The sequence below is a fragment of the Columba livia genome, chromosome 1 (genome assembly GCF_036013475.1).
Source record: "Columba livia isolate bColLiv1 breed racing homer chromosome 1, bColLiv1.pat.W.v2, whole genome shotgun sequence".
NCBI lineage: Eukaryota > Metazoa > Chordata > Aves > Columbiformes > Columbidae > Columba > Columba livia.
Genome location: NC_088602.1, coordinates 189,223,269 through 189,245,306, shown reverse-complemented (window position 1 = coordinate 189,245,306; position 22,038 = coordinate 189,223,269).

Below are 22,038 nucleotides of genomic sequence, written 5' to 3'. Positions count from 1 at the left end.
CTTCAGGTAATAACCCATAGAGTTGTCATTTTCTTTATGAAACAGAAATCAAAGCTTTTAAATATAATGCAGTGTTCACTTTGGAAATAGAAATTTCTTCCTCCTGCTTTTTGTGTTGGAGGGAATGACTACAGATGTTTTATGCCTAACATTATATTGTAATAGATTGTCAAAATATGTCATCAGAAGATAAAGGTGTGATATATTCTTTCATCTAGTCACACATTTCTATATATAAGGAAAAAAATCTAGGCCCATTTAAAAAAACCAAAACAAAAGTCTATTGATGTAAGCATTATACATCTGAAATTTGAGGGCAAGAGGTACATGCAAGTATTCACAGGCCAGTATTTCATGCTGCTTGCTGAGAGAAACAATTCCTTCCTCTCAGGAAAACTCATTGACACATAGTTCATGAATGATGCTGAATAAGAACATTTAAATAGGAATATTTTTTTCATATGGGACTCTCATGTCAATTGCTTTTATAGGCATCACAGCCGTGGTGACTTCGGCCTTAGAGGCAGAAGAGGTAGAACTTGGAAGTCATCATTAGTAAGTTGAAAATAATGATGGGAGGTATTGCAGGACCACATAAAAATTAACTTAGAAGTGCAAGATCATAAAAGACAGTAAAATAAAGAAAAGCTGTGCTTTTAAAAACATACAGTAAGGAAATTTTGATACCTCTTTTCAATAGTTAGAACACATGTCTCAGTCTCAGCCACTTCCCCTGGAAGCTTGTCCCAAACTGAACTCCAAACCACATAAATGAGATGTTCTTTGCTGGAAGTTCATAGACCCATGCATTTTCCTATGAAATTATTTTAAAAGTTAGTACCAGCAGCAACCATTCATCAGTAAAGAAAAAAACGTTATGTTCTTTAGGAATATTACTGTTATAGACACAAAGAAATATTTTAAGTTCTATGGAAAAAGAGGATCGGTGATTTATTGTTTTCACTACCTCCATGTGGGTTTCCTATGAACTGCTGCTCCCCTTATTCTGTTATTACAGAAATACTAAGCAAATAAGACGTGACAGCAGGTAAAAGGAAGGACAGAGGAGAAAAACACAGGTAATAGTTTCTGATCACTTTCTGCTTCTCAACAAATTATTTAAAGAATGCAGTATTTAATCAGATTTACTTTTACTGAAAGCTCAGTAGGAATTGTTAAAACAGAAATTTTTCTTCTATTACCATTAACATTGATAATAGTTTGTTCATTTACTTGTTTGCCTGTTACATTCAGAAATGCTTTGTGAATTCACTGTTCATGGGAAATAATAAATCTGTGGAATATTTGCCCCACCTGTTATTAATATCTATGATTGTTTCTAACACAGTTTAGAAAAAATATACAGGTGTAAAGGTTGAAATCTTCCAAGTTCCAATTTAACAGATGATAATAGGTATAAAAACATCTAAAATTTTTCAAAGGTTCATGGAATAATTGTGCACCAAAGAAAATATGTATCTAGCTTAACTTTTTACATTTCTGATGTATAAATCCAAAGAAAACATGTATCTAGCTTAGCTTTTTACATTTCTGATGTATAAATCCAGAGCATAGCTAATGAGATAGGTTTCTTTAGTAGAAAAAGAAAGAGGAATTAGTGCTTATTAGGGTGCCATTAATCTATTTTAGGTATTTACTTTATACTGACATGAATTAGATGTTCCAATTCCTCTATGTTTACAGTAAAGGGAACCATAGATGACCAGTTAAGCTCTTCAAGTCAGCTCTTTGAATTTCACATCAGATTAATTTCAGCCTCACTTTGTAGTTTCTCTGGTTTCTAACAGGAATGGAACATTTATTGAACTGAATGGCTCTGAAAAATGTCATTCTGCCAGTTTTCTACAACCCCCCTATACTCACCATTTTACAACAGACATGTAATCTGTTTTACTACTTTCAGAGTTTCATTTGCAGCATCTAATCTACTAGAATTCAAACCACAGTCTTCCTAGCTCAAGATGAACATATCTTACTCGTGACCTTTGAGAAGCACTCGTGCCTATGTGTTAGAAACACCTCCAGTATACTCATAGCCCACCTATTCCAGAAATATTCTACTGTCCTTGTTTTCAGAATGTTTTGGGCTACCATGTGAAAAGGATGAGCATGGAGAGTAAAGTTCTCCTCTCACTTTAATTTGCAAATTCATCAAGAATAAATCTACCCAATTTACCTTTAGCTATTTTTATACCTCCTGTGGGATACATCGTTGTATTTCCTTTTTAAATTCACACTGAACATCATATAAAACTCACCGGAGTATTCAGATATCTGTCTATGAGTCATTTTTCTCTGCAACAAAGCAGGTGGCTGCATCTTCAGAGACTAGAAGATAAAACTCAGTAATCATAGTGTCTGAGTTGCATTCATGTTGCTGACTCAACAGCTGGCATTACCCAGTACTGAGTGCTGCGGGAGTTAAAAAGTAAACGGAGGATCAAATAATAGAGGGTAGCAGAATAAAATGCAAATTGAAGACTATATTTCATAGGAAGTAATTTCACAGGACAGAAAATGGCTGCATGCTCTAAATCTGTAATAACTACTTTAAAGCCATATGCTGTGCTGAATCTGTACCTCTCACATCTTGCATTAGGGCTGAAATTTGAAACACTAAGAGCTTGAAGATTCTCCTTTTTAAAAAGCCAACATATTTCCTTATAATTATAGTTATAATATCAAGGCTCAAAAAGGGCTGAACTAGTGATTTCCTTCTGGACTAAAAGGATGTGTAGTTTTGATCCCTGCCTATAACTCCTGTATGGTCAGAAAGACTTTATAAAGCCCTTTTTCTATTCTCTGTGATCAGAAGATACCCAGAGAGTAAGATCTGTGCAGTTGTCTTAATGCTTCTGCACATTCCATAAAGTTATGAACAAAGTTATCCTCCATGACCAAAAAAAAAAAAAAAAAAAAAAAAAAGAGGGAAAGAGACAATACACAATATGAAATAACCTGGCTCCTTTAAGAAGTTCAGAGTAAGAGGAAAGAGAAGGAAGATAAGAAAAACAGTGTCAAATAATCATGGAGAACCTCAAAGTAATCACAGCTGTGTGCTTTGATATTGCTTCACAATGTTTTCACTGCAATGTCGCATCAATACAAGAGTACATTGGGTCATGCCAGAGTGACATGTTGCAATTGTTCTGTAGTTCTCTGTGCCTTTATTTGTTGACCTCATAGTCTCTTCAGCTCTTCACTATTGAATACCACTTAATTAGGTATTCAAAGCACTGGATGACTCCTAATATGCTCTAAAATTTGGCACTTCTGTACACTCAGTTATTTTTCAGACCACCCTTACAGAACTAGTTCTGGAATGAATTACCTTGAAGCTTGGGGGAAGAAAAACAAAAGAAGTTTAGGTTGTGTTCTATAAATCTGTGGATGTATGAAAAAATGGGCAAGTATTGGCAGAGTAGGGAAAAAGTGTGTGAATGGAGCTTTTAAAATGTTTGTGTCAAAAGGCACCTCTCTAGACTAATTAGAGACATTCATAAGAAGAAAAAAAGCAGAAAAACAGAATTGGTGGTACTAAGCATAATGTACTCTTTTAAAATCACCTGCACTTGCTTTAAATAGAATTAATGATCCTAATAGTAAAAATATTCTTGTGAAGCCCATGAATCAAAGACCTGATGATCAGACTGATCAAGGAACATTTGAACATTTCAAGAACAGAATAAAGTGAAACAGGTCTAAGTGGTGACAGACAATGGAGCCATATGTTCAACATAATAACTCAGGTAGAGTATTTCCTGCCAATGAATTACCCATTCTCACATTTGCAATGATGATCTTGGTGGGAAACAGAAACTGAGTAATATTCAAACTAACAGATGTCTCCCAAGAAGTGGCCTTTTCTATACTTGACGAATCTATACTTTAGAGCACAGTAATCCCTCTGTAAATCATGGAGAAATATGGCATCTAATCCCTATTCTTTGCATGGACACAACCAATAACAGAACAGATAAATATATTTTCTGTCTCTAGTCAATAATCCCTTTCAAAATTACATATCACTGCTACGCCAGCTTCAAAAAGAGAGAAAGATTTAGTTTACCTTTTTTTTTGCAAATTATCTGCTTAAAAAAACTCTTTGCTTACATTTTCCCGTTCCTAGTAGAAGACATAACACAGCCACTGCTGCCATTAAATGGGTCTAGCTGGTGTAAATGATATCAAGATCAAGATTTCTATTTTTATAATAGCAGATCTTTCTAAAGTGGTACTTAGGCTCCTGGACAAATATCCTGACTTTCTAAAATATTAAGTAGCAAACTTAAAGACATTTAAAAAAAAAAATTATTAAGTATTACAGAAAACGTGACTCAGATAACAGATATACATCTAAGTGTTAATGGAATATTATGGTTACAATAGGTTTGTAATTTTTATTGTAATAGAAAAATAAGTCTGTCTGCTGAGAAACTAGTGTGGCTTTTAGTGACCAGATGAATTCCAGGTTGAGAAGATGTCTAAGTATCAAGACAGGTTAAAGGTATATACAAAGAGTACAGAAAGAACCTTGTGAGTTAGATAATCTGTCACACTGCTCCAATATTGAATTTTGCATATGGAGTGAATAGAAAAAGAGAGAAATTAAGTTTCTGGGAGCCATTACCATATATTTTATCACAGAAATTTGACATCTATTTTTTAAAAAACCATTAAAATTGGCAAATTATAATAAATGCCATTTTCCCTTAGACAATCCCTACTAGGAAAAACTACAGTGCAAATTACAATGAAAAATCCAATCAGTTATCCTCAGTGCAGGTACCTAAATCCTTTTAACAGTAGTGGAAGTGTTGTACACATGTAACTGGAAGAATTCAAGCCTTATAATTTGTAGATGATTTTTTATATTGTCTTCGACATTTCTGTGAATTTTAATGGGGATGCATAATTATAAAATCAATTATGTACTCAGTAGTAAATACCCCAGTGAAGCGATGCTCTTACATTATGTTGCATTCTTATTAGAACAGAAAAACAGCAAATCCAGGCCTGTAATCTGCCAAAGCTGGCTTTAAATATGCCTGAAACTGCCAAGATATATTTAATCAACTAACTTGCTGTGGCTGTTTTATTTTTATTCCCCTTTATTGTCTACTTCTTTTTAACTTATCTGAGAAATGGGATTTTGCTTTGGTTTATATACCACAAGCTGGGACAAATCATTATTAAATTTCCTTTCACCAGTTCTGAATTCATTCAATTACAATACATGATCAAATGTGTAGTTTTTAAAATAGTCTTCTGTATTTAATACCACAACAACTGTGACTTTGTTTCATGTGGTAATTAATAGGAGTTCCTGCTAGACACAGAGCATAGTCTGAAAGCAGAAATAGAAAATCTGTAAATTGCTTTGTCAAGCCTCATAAATCATCTGCTGCCCAAAGTGTGCTGCTCATGTACAATGTTTTTTCTTTGTGCTTTGAAATCTCATGTTTCCTCAATAAAACAAACAAACAAACAAAAAAAAAAAAAAAAGAGAGAAAGAATTAGACATAGCATCCATTGATACAGCATTGATACAGTAGATTAAAATAACTGGAGGAAGTCACAATCACAGAAAATGAAACATTAGACACAAATGAGGATAGGTGAAACTAGATATATTCACTCACTTAACTGAACTGGCCAGCTGTGTTTGGTTTAGCATCAAGATGACACTTCAGAAACTCAGAAGAATTGTCATTAGTAGTCCTGTGAACTTTGTCACCATTCAACCTCTATGTGTGTCATATGTGCCTAATTAATTCCTCATGTAGCTACTTTAATTCTGCTCCAAACCCAACAATCTGACAGGTAGAAATCATTGGAATGTGTAAATGTGCAAGGGGCATGCTCATTTATTTTGGAAGAATCCCTGTACCACAAACTTTGAAAGATGTAACATAACTCACTGTGCCAATTATCAGACCCTGATGGGTCTTTTTTATGAAATGAGAAAATTCAAGGTAAAGTCATCCTTTGCTGGGCTTTCATGATGACAAGGTCACAGTTAAGATTGAATGGTAATCATAAAAAGCATTGCCAGTGAGTGTGAAATCTCAGTTTACATTTTGATTATTCCCCAATCTTCTAATTTCAATGTAAAGCTTCACCATATAAAAATATTAGCACTTAATATTTACTCTATGTAGGGCACCTAGCTGCAGCAAAGACAGACAGTGAAGAGCAAAGCCTTGGGGGAATATTTTGCTACAGAAACTCGGTTGACAACGGAATTTTACCTCAGACCAATGTAAATGTGAATTAACGACGTTAGTATAAATAGTTGCATGACAACGTAAAACAGCTCCCAGTAAAAGAACAATGACATGCAGGAAAGGCACTTCAGCCTGATTTCTTTAGAAAATGCATCTTATGTCCCTCTTTGGTTACGTGCCAGTTATTAGGAAATCAGAAAGTCTGGTTCATCTACTCTTAGCATTCTTTTGCCAATATCAGGGAGAACAGCCCAGTGCCCAAGCCAAAGAGTGAAATCAGATTCAAACAGCAGATTTGTTGATCTGGTGTAAACTCCTCTGACCTTGTGCAGGGCTGCTCAACAGGAACATCCTACAATTCCAATCACGTCATTTACTTTTTTCTCTTATCAGGCTCACCCTGCTTATGATATTCATTCCCTTCCAAACAAAAGCCAACCTCTATTTATCCTATCCCCATTTGTCACATATTTATTGACTTTATATCCTGATTTTCTATTTACCATCTAGTTGCCCAGGTAAGCTTTATGGTGAAAAAAAAAAAAAAAAAAAAAGCTCAGATTTTCTGAAAATATTTGCTGCCTGTGCAAGTCCTGAATGTGCTTAGGACAAGAACTGATACATGCCTGATCCTTAGGCATCCCACTACTATTACAAGTTGCATTTTGAATAACTGAGTGCAGCTGAGCCCAAAACATATGGCAGGTGATGTGGTCTGTGGGAGGCTAGAAAGTAGACTAGAAAGTAGGCTAGAAAGCCTACTGTTTGGTGTTGAGCACATGTTGCTGAGCTGACCGAACCAGAGGGAGGTCTACCACTGACAGGCTGGTAGTTGCAGAGTACACCTGCTCACTGAGAAATTTTTGCTGCTATGAGGGAGACCACCACTCCCACTGAGGGGAGCTGTCTTTAGAAAGGATTCACATTCCCCTCTGACCACCATCCAGGAGAGGCTTGAGAAAGATGTGATCATACATATAATACTGCAATAATCCTTTCTTTTTGTCTCAACTGGAATAAATCTTTAGAGTAACTTTGTTTGTAGAGTAACTGGAGCTCACTAGTTATTTGTCACATAATTTGAGCCCTTCAATACTTATATATTTAGTACATGATAGGATTCTTCTACTCTTAAGACTCAGAAATAGGCAACTCCAGAGAGGGATTCATCCCATTCTAAAACAGGCTTCTGAAATCAATAGGATGAACAATCCTGTGGAAGCACATTTCTTGCTTCATGAACTAGCTTTAGGTCATATGCCTATTACTTGCATAGCTAAAGTTTGTTAAGAATAAACTTATCCAAATAATTGTTTTTTATATTAGTGCAACTGTGTTTATACAAGAACTTCATATTCTGAAAATTCCTGAGACATGGATAAGCATAAAAGTAAGCATGAATTTGAAAGACATAGTCTATCAAAAGGAGAGATTAAAATAAGGCAAATAAATGGGGATAGATAAAAGAAAGGATGCAAAACTGTAAATAATGGAAAATAACCTCTTGCATGAGAAAGGTTATGTGTAATAATTACAACAAACATTAAGTTACCCCTTAAAGACTTAATATAATTTCAGCTTGATAAGAAAACATTTTTTTGAAGCAATGAAATTCAAATGTTAAATGGCTTACTTTTCCTTGGTAAACTAGAAAATAAGTTTATATCAATGATTTTTACAAAGACAAATTATTCATTATTTTTGTAAGGATAGTTTAGGTTCTTTCCTTATGCTACGTAGTCATTGATATTTCATGACCCCACCTGAGGTACTGTGTTCAGCTCTGGGGCCCCCAAAATAAGAGGGACATGGACCTGTTGGAGTGAGTCCAGAGGAGAGACATGAAGATGATCAGAGGGTTGAAGCACCTCTCCTATGAAGACAGGCTGAGACAGTTGGGGTTCTTCAGCCTGGAGAAGGCTCCAGGGAGACTTTATAGCAGCCTTTGAGTACCTAAAAGGGACCCTCAAGAAAGCTGGAGATTAACCTTTTACAAGGGCGTGTAGTGACAGGACAGGGGGTACTGGCTTTAAACAGAAAAAGGGTAGATTTAGGTTAGATGTAAGGAAGAAATTCTTCATTATGAAGATAATAAAGCACTGGAGCAGGGTACTCAGAGAAGCTGTGGATGCCCCATCCCTGGAAGTGTTCAAGGCCAGGTTGTATGGGGATTTGAGCAACCTGGTCTAGTGGAAGATGTCCCTGCTAATGGCCAGGAATTTGGAAATAGGTGATCTCTAAAGGTCACTTCAAACCCAAACAATTCTATGATTCTATTCTATGAATAATTATGACTGCAGCCTTCAAATCAGAATGACTGGTTCTGTCACTGTTCTTCATATTCAAATACAACTTAATATTTACTGATGACTATGGATTAAATCATCATCACCCCATAGTTTGGAGTTGAATCAGTTCAGCAGAACCTGAGGATCTAGCTCACCCATAGCAAATATTCCTTCAAAAAAACACAAAACAAAACATTGGGTACATCTGGACTGCATTAAAATTTTCAACCACAAATTGTATCTGAGCATTGAAAGCTTCAAGTATTTGAGGGTAATCTTTGTTTTTACGTTATTCTTAATTACTGTTGAACATCTGTTCAATATTGTGTTCTCTAGTGGAAAAAAATCCACCAAATTTTTAAATTTTCACCTTTAGTTAGTCCGAAAGAACACTTAAAGCACTTGGCATTTCCTAGAAAATAAAAGATTCCCATATTTTACTGAGATCTAATTAAGATATAAATACTACCTCCTTATATTCATTTGAAACTGGTCTTTATTTTTCTTTCTGAGAAGCAGAGGATAATACAAACCTTGGACAAACCTTGTAATTGCTACTTTTATTTCCCTAATTCTTTGTCTTGAAATGCCTAAAAACTAAAATATTTAGCAAATTAGCAGCAACTAGTTTAATTATGTTGATAACATAATCATAAATTTCCTCATATCGTATTTGTCTCTTGTTATAAGATGGTATTATAAGTCACATTATTATAAGTACTTATTTTAGAATTATAACAATCTAAAGGTGTAGTTGCAATCTGCAATCAGAGTGACTGACCTTTCTAAGACCTGTATTAGTCCAGGTGTAAATGTGATACATTAGCTGCATCAGATTTTTTTTCTATAAAAGTTTGTCCTAGAAGCTCATATTAAAAGTGACTGCAAATAACACCAAAAAAAGTGTATCTCCTTTTTTAGTATCTGCAGAGGCATTTTTTCAGACAAAAAATTGTGGTGAGTCAGCATCTGTTTTTTCAAAATAAGATTTTACCCTAGTTGGAGATTTAGGAAGGAATGACCATGGTATGAGGAGAAGGGGTATAAGTGTTTTCTTCCATACACTATTCTATCATATAAGTTTGTTATGAATGCACATAGCACTGTGTGCAATTCATATTATAAATATACTACTGTTATTACTTTCTACACTCCCGATCTGGAGTTTACAGATATATCTTAATAAACAGTAACAAGGCAACAAGATGCCAGTGAGAGGAACCTGATGATATTTTTGTTGCTGCTCTACCTAAGAACTCTAGTCATGCATAAGGATGTATCAATAGAGACTGAAGCTATATTGAACTAGTCACACCTAGATTTATTTAGCTGCTTAAATGAGGACCTAGATTAGTGGTGTGGTACTGATTTTTTAGAGTTCAGCTAACAGAACGCAGGAGACTATCAGCACAACTCTGCTCATTTAAGATCCACTTGAATTATGAGATCCACATGAATAGTCTATGAATAGTCTATGAAATACATATATAAGCATTTATAGGATTATTAATCTTATCCTCAAGCATCAATAGTCCATGAATATTCCACTTTATGGAAGACTCGTGCCAGTAAGAAAAATTCTATTGATGCTTTGGCTGGATTGATGCAACCTTCTATGTAAGGAGCCTTCAATTCTGATTTTATTAATTTTATTGACATTGGCAATGAGTTTTCTTAAACAAACTTTAGCAAACTTGGGAGTTGCTGTGCCCATGTAGATGCAATGAGTACAATTTTGCAATACAAATGAATTAAGTTTTTTAAATAAGCGTACACTGTAAATTTATGTATTCATAAAATTTGGCACAAAGAAAATCCTTCTCTGAACAAATCTATGGATTTCTGTTTTCATGTGTCTGCTGAGGCTGAAAGGCAGACCCAGAGTACTGAGTTAAAACAAAGAGACAATTATAAATCTTCCCTATTATGGGAGGTGAAGAGGTGGTGAATGACTATTAAAAACAAACAAATCAGTGATAACAAAGCACAGATAAACCAAAGCAACCAAATTCCAGTGTTTCTCCACCACCTTTCCCTCTCTACTTCCCTTTCATATCTGTGCTTTAAGCCTTTTTTGAAACTTCATTACCCTTTTAGCAGTTTCTATATTAAAAGAGGCAAAGACTGGCCTTTGTCCAAACCATCATTATTTCATGGATGACCTTGAGTTTTATTGCAAAACAGACAGGAGGAAATTCCTGATAATTCCTGAAAGTGTTGCCGCATGTTACATTCTGAGAAATTTGCCCTTCCATAGTTATAAGTGGCTATATTCAGATCTGACATGATTAGAGAGATACTTGGTTTTACTTTAGTTTCTGATTTTCTTTAAGTAACAAAAAGGATTTCTTAAAAATATTAATAATGGCAATTTTTGGTACCTTTAACACCAGATTCTTTCTGTACAAAGGCCTATAGGCTCCTTTACATGTGCTTAGGCTTTATTTTTCCTATCCATTCAAGATAAAGGACTTTTTTGAAACAAGTTTTAATTGCTGCACAGTGTCTTCATTTAAAAATTGGTAACATTTTTTCACTTCTTTTATTCTTCTGTTATTATGTTTTGTAGTTCATTGGCTCTGAAGGTACTTTTAATTCCTGAAGCCTTATTTTATCCCTCAGCTTCATAATGGACTTTTAATAAGTCCGTATATCTTTCCACTTAAACTTCACTATGACAGTAAAAAACTTCACCTTTGCATTCTTTTTTTTTTCATGTTACATTCTGTCTAGTACTAAACATTCTGAAGAGATAAGAGAATTAGATCCATTAACTTTCTCACCTTTTTCCCCATATTTGTTACTGATAAAGGAATTAGTAAATTATTGTTCCTTCACTCAAGCCTGTTAGAAAAGATTTGTTTATTCTTCTGGGTAGATTCAGTTAAGGTATTACCCTAAGTCAAGCACTGAATGTAAAACAAAAGTTTAAGTCTTTCTTTTCTGAAAAAGAACAACTAGTTTCCTCTTGCAACCAACTGTCAGTATACTTTTCATTTTCAGTCTCAGTATTTTTTATGTCAGCAGTTAATGCAGTGAAATTGCTAATGCTGAGACTGGGACTGTTGTTTCTGTGCTTACCATCTCTATTTAGCAAGAGCAGAAAGTCACTCTTGAGAATGTATAGAAGTTATAATATCACTTGTAGGATCTAAGAGCAATAGGAACATTTTCTAAGAAATATTTACTGTATATACAATGGTTTTAATTGGTGTGTGTGTGGGGGGTGTTGTTTGTTTGGTTTATTTTGTATTTATATGAATTAATAAAGTTGGACTCAGCTGCATCTTTACAGGTCAATATATTGCAGAAATGGCTTAAAGGTTTAAAATCAATTTCTTTGTAGACTCTGTATGCTGAAGGAAAACTCCAGCTGATTGAGACAACAAGGCCTTTTAGGCCACAGGGCACTTGTATGTGACAACCGGTATTTCAACAGGTTTTTTGTCTCTTTTTCCTCCTTATTCTTACAAACTCTCTCCTTAGCAACTGAGATTTATGGAGAAAGTTTTTCTTCTTTCCCTGAGAGTTATTTGTCTGATGAAAAAAATGTTTATTTCATAGTCTTCCTGGGTATGCTTTGTGAATAGGAAGATTTCTGAATCAATACAGTGTCTGATCTTCTTGCTTCCAACAGCCTGTGGAAATCCAATTTGAAATTCATTTATGTTGCTCAGTCAATGTTCTTGCCTCTTTCATCCCCTGCAGGAATGGTGCTTATCACAAAGGACACGATTTATCTGGGTATCTAGGTTGCCCATAGAGGTGGTAGATGCCCCATCCCTGGAAATATTCAAGGCCAGGCTGGATGGGGCTCTGAGCAAACAGATCTAGTTGAAGATGTGTCTGCTCTTTGCAGAGGGGGTTGGACTAGATGACCTTTAAAGGTCTCTTCCAATACAAACTATTCTATTATTCTATAATTGTATCATTTTTCTGGTGACTGCTCTGTATCAGGACTGAACAGCCACAAATGATACACTTTATAACAATTACATCATGCTTACCATCCTATTTATTTATATCTTGCTTCCCGTCTTCACAGTTCTGTGAAGGACTCAGTATTGTATAGTTTATATATTATATAGTTTAGGTATTACATATTATATAATACTTTTGGTTGATGGATTTAAATCCATTGTTCTTAGTCTTATGGAAACAAACCAGCTGTATTTTTTCAAACTTTATTTGCTGCTTCCTCTTTTCTTACATCTTGGTCTGGTCCTCTTAATCTCATCTTGCAAGTATTTTAGGTTTTACCCATAAAATAGTAGATGATTTTTCCTGCTAAAGTCCAGTCAACATTTTTTTCAAAAGGAAGTCAAAATACAAATACCGAAGAATAAATGGAAAAAAGCTTCCTTGAAGGATCCCTAGCTGACATGAAGAATAGCTATGTACCAGTCTTTGCTGACGACTAGCAACACTCTCAAATATTGTCTGTGGTATTCAAAATAGTTTAGTCTCAGTATTTTCAACATTTCTAAACACAGGCCTGAGTAAAAGGCATTGTTGTGATCCGTCCACACTACCCCAGAGGTTCCTCTTCATGAATTTGACAGTTTTTATAACTAGCTTGTCAGTCAGAATCTGAACCTTGTTACCTCTTGCTTTCTGTCTGCATCTCACAGGAAATATCTTTGCCTAAATAGATTTTTGTAGACATGCTCTGACACAAACAGTGCTAACTGTTTTAAAATGATGTACTGGTTTTGACTGGGATTGAATTAATTTTCTTCATAGAAGCTTGTATGGTGCTATGTTTTGGATTTGTGATCAAAACAGTGGGGATAACACAGGGGTGTTTTAGCTACTGTTGAGCAGTGCTTACACAGAGCCAAGGCCTTTTCAGTTCCTTACACCATCCCACCAGTGAGTAGGCTGGGAGTGCACGAGAAGTTGCAGGGGACACAGCTGAGACATCCTGACCCCAACAGACCAAAATAATATTCCATACCATATGATGTCATGCTCAGCAGTAGAAGCTGGGAAATGTGGGAGGAGGGGAGAACATTTGGAGTTATGGTGTTGGTCTTCTCAAATAACCATTATGTGTGATGGAGCCCCGCTGTCCTGGAGATGGCTGAACACCTGCCTGTCCACGAGAAGCAGTGAATGAATCCCTTGTTTTGCTTTGCTTGCATTCACAGCTTTTGCTTACTGATTGAGTTGCCTTTACCTCAACTCATGAGTTTTCTCACTTGTACACTTCTGATTCTCTTCCTCATCCCCACAATGGTGTGGGACATGGGATGGTGAGTGAACAGCTGGGTGGTGCTTATCTTCCTACTGGGGTTAACCCACAACATGTGATTAATTTTGATACATTTAGTGTATTTTTTCCAAGTTTTTGTTTATTTTTTAATCTTAGTTTCCTTCCTATACTCCTTCTCTAAGCTTCTTGTCTGAAATCTTTTGTCTACATGTTAATGATTTTCAAACATTGTTTTGTTACGTTGTTATATGCTGGTTTATTTTTTTTCCTTAGGATTTTATAGATGACGATGAATCATGAATTTGATCAGGTCTAATAACACCATCCAATGAGTACAGCTATCTATACCATTATACCACATTGTTTTAGTCTAGTCAGCAATACCTGACTAGTTCTCTGTGTCTTAACCTAGCATAATTTCTTATTTTTAATGAAGAAATATTTATGTCATTGATGCTGCTTACATTTTCTCTGAGTTCTTCTGAATCGCTCTCATCTCTTCAAAGATTTTAGGAAAAACATTACTTTTCCATTTGAAAGTACTGATGTCTACACATTCTGAGATTGTTTTGAAAGAAATCTTTGAGATTCACAGTCTGTGAAGACAGTCATTGCCTGGGGCAGAACTATTAATATCAGTCTAGATTGATTGCTTGAGTTTTTATTTCCTCACTTTTATTTTTCCTAAGTATATTATCATGTCTCTGGTTTCCTTTTTTTTTGTGTGCTTGCATTCGTATCACTATGTTTGCATAAGTCCAGCTACAAAGCATAGAAGTTGGTTTGTGTTTATCTTTCAATCAAAATAAGTTAGCTAGGAAAAATGCTTTGGTTTTTGTTTATAATCCAACAAGATCTTAACGATGATGCTTGTTATCTATTTGAATTCATAGGATGAATGAAAAGCCATTCTACTTTCCAGTCCATCTGACTAATTCTATAAATGATTATGTTATGTTTCTAACTGATCTCTGTAGGGGTTTTATTATACATCATAAAATGATCTCTGAAAAGACAACAAAAAAAAATAGAAAAAGAACAAAACACAAAACATTTAAACAAAATTGAAGAAAACAGAAAATGGGGAAAACAAAGGTAATAGGCAATTACTCCAAGCTCAGGCGAAATTTTATTTTCTTGTAAGTGAATATTACCAAGATGCACAGGATTGCTCCTGGATTTTTTTTTTTTTTTTCTAAAAAACAGTATGACCTGTTTAAAAATGTCAAAATCATAATATCATGTATTTGGAATATCATCCACTATATGTCTTTACTGTGAAAAACAAACTAAGAGACTGGTGATTTTCAAGCACTATTGCAAAAATTTCTAAAATAACCGCAATCCTGGTGAGTTTGATAGGGCTGTCCTTTACTCAAAACTAAGAATATGAAAAATGAATGACTGAAGTTCAGGGTTTTTATAAGGATCAAGAGGATTTTACGTATTAGAAAAAGTATTTAGAACCACAGTAGAGTATTGGAAGAAGAGAGAAGGCTTGAACTTCTTTTCATGAAGGAGAACCAGACAGTAGGAAAGCAGAATATAGAGTAGCATCTGGGAGTGGGCATGCTCAGGAAAGAAAAAAAGCATCCCAGGTGTGCCTGGTCTATGAGTCTAATTGGTAATGTTGGTGTTTCTATCATGAGTAAAGATCGATATAAAAACAGGGAGTATGGAGAACCTGGCAGAGGAAATAGGAAGCTTAGGTTTGACCATGTTATGTTTAACTAGGAAACAGTATTACCTCTGGTGAAAGTGATATAAGGATACCAAAGGCTATACAGTGGTCATGCAGGAACACTGCAGGTAGAGAAAAAGGTATGGGTAGTCAGTATAATAAACTGTTTAATGAGGCAGAGATCAGATTTTGGTTATGCTAACATGTTGCACCTAACAGACTCACTTATGGTAGGAAGCATAACACTATCACAGAATCAATTAAAATATCTACTTAAAATTAATTTAAATAAGAAAGTCCTACACTTATTTCAAATTAGTTTCAATAAAAAGCTTTACATTTATTTCAAATGTTTTGGAGATACTAAAAAAACTTTCTTGTAGCCTGCAGTAAAGTCATTAAAGAACACCTTTACAGTTACAGGTTGAAAATTTTGTGGAAGTTTAAAAATATATTTATTTCTTTTCTCTACTTATAGCTTTGATCTAAAAGTATACTCATGTCAGTTGTGGTACTCACCTTTTGCTACAATCTTCTATAACAAAATACTATAACATAATGCCAATAAACCACTATCTATGCACTCATGCTACAAATAAATTTTAAAGTTCTACAAACCTCATTTTTAGTTTCCTACACTGTCTGTAAAGCTGAGATGACATGCCAGGACTTGTGCTATCACTAAAACCCCTTATCAGGAGTAGAACATTTGACAGCATTTTCATTGCTGGTCTTCTGGACTTTGTTATTTACATTCATTCTGCCTAAAAAGCGTTTCTCAAGAGCATTTCATAAGAAGTCCATTCTTGATAAAAAATGTTTTTCTACCATCTGATATGCCTCTGTCAAGATCCTAGATAACTGTAGAACTTTCTTCTGATATGACTTCTTTATTATATGACAAAACTCTGTGTGTGTCACCATTAGATGATCAGGAAAAAAATGTGTCTTATTTGTGACTATGTAATACTCCCTGTATGTAAAGATGTTACAACAGCAAAAAGTGTCATAGTTTAAGACCAAAGTGGCAGTGTAGAGAATAAAGTGGATGAGGTTGCCAAAACACTTTAATCACAGGTCTAAGCAATTTTACAAATTACAAGACTTAGCTGTCTTGTGGGATATATGATGCAGTCTAGAAGTTGTGCAGGTTAGCTCAGGGGTTTCTCTTATGACTTCTCTGTCCCATGAGAAGCATGAAGCATTCCAGGAGAAAAGTTGGGGAGGTTAGCATCATGCTTCCAGCTGTGTAGTGTTTAGTCCAAGGCCAGGGTTTTGGTTTCTCCTGGGGTCTTCCATTCTTTGTTTCTCTCTTCTCTAGTCCCAAGGGCTATTTCAGGCTTCTTTCCCTGGAACGTCTCTTGCATATCCCTGGCATCTTTCCCATGTGACTTTGGACACCATCAGTAATAGGACTAAGTAGAGAAAAATCCGTTCTTGACTGACCCATGGTGCCTGACATCTAGTTGTTGCCATCTCTGGAGCTCACAATCTGCTCCTCAGGAAGCTTCCCAGCAAATTTGCAACTTCACGGTGACCAACAGGTTGTTTACACTCAGAATACTCACCCCATAGAGCTAGCTGCAGTTTCTATGCTAACACTATTATCAGCTAAGCCTAGCCCACACCAGCTGCCACATAAGATCTCAGCCCATAAAGAGCTTATTCTTGTGAATGTTACTGACTTCAGCCATTCATATGCATGTTTTTTAAGAATTGATTTTTGAATGCCAGTATGAAAGAACTTTAAGAAAACATGGGAGTATCTCAGTGTTCTATTAGTAATGATGAGGAATCTCAAAACTTCTGCAGACTGTACAGATAGATTTCTGGTTGTTTATTAAATATCTATCAAATCACTGATTACTTTGAGGCTCTTTCAGATCAGTCATAACTACCTCAGACTCAGAGCGCAAACTTTGGAATGAAATTCCAGATGATTTTCATGTCATACTCTTCATTTTATGACTTTGAAGACAAAAGCTTAGCAGCTTTCTCCTGCTAGAAACTATCATAGTCAATGGGCCTCATGCATTTTACTGATTATAAGTCAGTACTTTGTTTTCTCAGATACACTTGAGAAGAAATAGTATAGCTATGGTTTCCCTCTGTATGCTAGCGAGAACAAAAAGGAGTAATTATTTGCTCTTGCCACTTAAGTCAGCAGGGGTCATTTTAAGTACCTTAAGAACAGCAGTTAAAACAGCAAGCTATGGTGCATCAGTTACAAAGTCTAATTTCTAACTGGGTTTCTGAAAAAATATAAACTTGATTTAACTCAAGGAAAATATGATGTTTAAGTAGCCTTCATAAGGCAGCCCTAAAAGTAATCCTTAGAATATTATTTTAATATGAGTGTCCCTTTCAGGAAAAGAGTTTTAGTTCAGAATCTTTTATTTTGGAACAGTATTTGTGGCAGTGCAACAAGGAGGGGGAGGGGAAGGGAGGGGAGGGGAGGGGAGGGGAGGGGAGGGGAGGGGAGGGGAGGGGAGGGGAGGGGAGGGGAGGGGAGGGGAGGGGAGGGGAGGGGAGGGGAGGGGAGGGGAGAATCACCATAATGTTGAAAATACAGACAATTTGGGAGGGTTCAAACCTGCCTATAAAATGTATAGTCCTAAAACAATACTTTTTATCCAGGGTGAGAAGTTTCAATGGTGTGTAAAATAGTTCTTTTAAGAATTTGAAGAAGAAATGAGAGAACATTCAAGTACTACAGCAAAACACTGGATGTGCATAAAAGAAATTAAAGTATGTATGAACAGTTATTAATTTGCAGCCAGTATGTTGATTTTGTAGATGTTTTTTGTTTGGTTGGGTTTTTTTGTTGCTGTTGTTTGTTGGGGTTTTTGTTGTTGTTGTTATTTTTTCTTTTCTTAGTTTCTTATTTTACTTGCTTTTCAATGTTTGCTTTTAGTTATTGCTGCCTACAGGAGACCAGCTTATCCATGCCAATAGCTTTGCTCAAATAAATTGAATAAACAGTTTTCAGGTTAAAAAATAGTTTGACCCAAAAATTTTTTTCTCTTCAGAGACTTCAGAGGACTAAGCTAGAGTTTCAAAAGCAGCAAAATAACTAGAAAACAAAGTCTGATCAACATTTGGAATCTATCTAGAGGAACAGATATGTTTCTCTCCTGTAATAATGAACTATGTGTGTAATTATCAAATGGGGATTCATTTGTGCTTAAAGGACTGAAAAATGAAACATAACATACATAAAAAATATGTGATATGTCCAAATTACAGAGGAAGCCCATGATACTGCCTTGAGTTGAATCTAGGTCTCCTGTATCCAAACCTTATGTCTAATACAATCACTTACTTGCACAAATGAACTGAATGACAGTTTTGCCTAGTTTTTTTGATTCAGTATTCGTATTTTCTTCCTGTCTTCCCACATAACCTGTCATGAATAAATCCTTTTCTGTGTGTAATATCAATAAACATATATATAATAGAGACAAAAAAAAATCTAATCAAAACAGAGTAGACAGAGGTCTCTTATTTTTCTACCAACAAATTTCTGGCACCTACTAGCAAAATTAAAAGGAGTAAAGATATATTCCCATACGCTATATTAAAGATTTCATTATGGAAAGCATGATTCTGTATTTGTGTGTGTGTGTTATTTATTTGTGTTTGCTTGTTTGTTTTTAATAAAGGTACCTACAAAACTTAGGATTTATTACATTTAGATGGATTTTTTTTCCCACTGGTTACTTCAGATCTCAGCTTCAAGGCAAGATGCAAATTAACACCAATTATTAATTATAGCTATTATTAATGCAAATAGTGAGTTTGTACTACATTTATAAAATCAGTGTTGGGAATATGTGGGTTATTGAGAGTATTGCATGTATAATGTCATAAAGTGATAATGAAACCAAGTTCCATAGAACTGATTTGTTTCACTGTATTAAAGCTGAAGTATTCGAACCCAGACAAATATACATGATAGTTTTGGTAATGGAAAGTGAACTTCTTTGACAGCATTAATCAGATTTTAGTTACAACCTTTTATAAAGTAGAATCTTTGTATACAGTCCACTTTATCTTTTTTTATTGGCCATATTTTCTCAATAAATTAATGTTATATAACATCCAAGGTGATGTGGAATTTTTTGCTGTAGCCTGTTGAATTACAGCTCTGCTGTTTGATGTAGCTTATTAAAGATTAACAGCAGAAGCATTTTCTCTTCTTATACCACAGTTCAGTGGTTAAATCTTGCCAACAAAAATGTGTTTTAAGTAAAGGTAACATAACACTTCACATATATTTTCCATTCAGAGCATGTTCTTGAACAAAAGGTGAATTAATTATTCATGTGCTTCTAATGTGAAACTGCTTCTATTCTCTATCATAGAGATGAACTAGCTCATGTTTTGTAATGCCAGGTTCATTTAGTGTGGGTTTTCCCTGCTTGTCTATTTGTTTTTCACTCACTACTGCAAGCTAAATTCTCAAGCAGATTTCTAATTCATGAACCTCTATAAAGTCCAAGATTATGACAGTACAAATTCCTTCCAGTAACATTTAGTTCAGGTTATATATACATATATATACATACACATATGAAAAATATGGAAAGTTCCTAAGCTTTTAAGTATTGATTCAGAGTCTGGTTTACTTTTAAAGTGCAGTAATGTACAGGCAGCTGACTCATCACAGTTGTTCAATAATACTATATTCAATTAGAACTCTGATCCTTTCTATTTAAGTAACCACTAACTATCTGATCCAGCTATTGTTTTCACTGGAACACAATGGATATTGGATCCGCTTTGAAGTTCTAATGAAGAATATAAAATATTAATCTATCTCTCTGAATCACACCATTTCAGCAATTAGCACTTTTTCAGCTGAGAAAAGCTATGTTTTCTTTCATTACAAATCCCTTTCTTACCATTTTCTGTTTTAGACAGCATTGCACCTAGGTGTCACAGGTATATCTGCCAAGATTTAAGTATGTGCTTTTTATATGGATTACTACCTGTAACCATGATAATAATTTTCATTCCCACCCTTTGACTCCTCAGATTCCAGGCTTCCTGCTTGCATGCTTCGAATGCATAGTCGAGGTCACATTGGATTGCCAGTTGCTGATTCCTACCTTTCAGAAGACCCCCTCTCCCCACCATACCTTGTCACCCAATGTGATCTGCATGTTGTTTGGTAGAGCAGTTCTGGAGCTGTGGACATGATGTAGGAGACTTGGGTCCATCTCATTAAATGTTTCTAAATAACATATTACATGTATAAATTACTAAAAATATGTGACTGTTTTGCATGGAACTACATCAGGTCTTTCAGTCAGAGCTCAAACACAATGACCAGGTCTGGTCCAAAACATTTTATTTGAGTCACCAGCTACTAATATGGTGTGAGGAACAGAGAGAGAAGACAGAGAAACATGTAAATGGTGAAAAAAAATCCTGTGAGAAAATAATCAAACCCACAGCCATTAATGCTGCTGTTATCTCTGAAGAAGGTGCATATTTCCACAATGATTTTAGGGGAATATGGCTATATCTTCTCCATATCATTAGGTGGCACATAAAAGGAGAATATTTCTTTTGTATTCTTCAAAGACTGAGAAAGTTTTTAATCTAAGACATGACTCTTTAAAGGTGGAAGACATCTTCAAGCTGAATTAACCACAGTTTCTTCCAGTGTTTCCTGCTATATCACATCCTAATCCCTGTAAAATTTCACTCTGTCTGCCCTTAGAATGTAAACAGTATCACAGAATCACAGAATGTTAGGGATTGGAAGGGACCTCGTGAATAATACTCTGTATGTTTCAGACTTAGGGTGCAAGTCAGAAACAAGGCAATATTGTGGTTAATAGTACATAAATAGCTAAGTAAGATAACAAAAGAAATATAGCAGAAGAAAAAGCCTGTAAAATGCAGGCATGCTTAAAATTGCAGAAAATACTACATTGCGGTGAGTTGCTTTGTGGTAACGGCTTCCAGATCCATGGTTTTCTTACAAATTCTGTCTCCTAACCACATAACTGCTGTTGAGATCCTTCTTTTTACAACTTACTTTGAACCTTCAGTGTTGGATTGCAGTAACTCTCTGTTACTCTCTTTACTACCAAAATCTTTTTCTATTGTCAATTGCTGCTATACCATAGGAGGATGAGAAACAACCAGATGCAGGAAAGCTCACAGGAAGTCAGCTCCTCATGGGACAAGTCCACCCTTCTTACCACAGTATAGCCTGAATAATGGATATACAGACAATGAAAGTAACAGTAAGGACAGGGACAAAAATACATACTGCACAAAATTTGTTACTCCCGCTTTCGAGTTTTGTTTTTTGTTTGTTTGTTTGTTTGTTTTTCCTTAAAATGCACATGAATTTAAAACAAGATAACCCCTTAAATTTGTAGAACAATAATCATGGAGTCAGGAAAATCATAAAATGCTCAGGGTTGGAGGGGACTTTTAAGATCATCTAGTCCAACCTCCTTGCCATGGACAGAGACACCTCCCACTAGATCAGGTTGCTCAAAGTCCCATTCAGCCTGGCCTTGATCACTTCCAGGGACAGAGAACCCACAGCTTATCTGCGCAGCCTCGTTCCATTTCTAATCACCC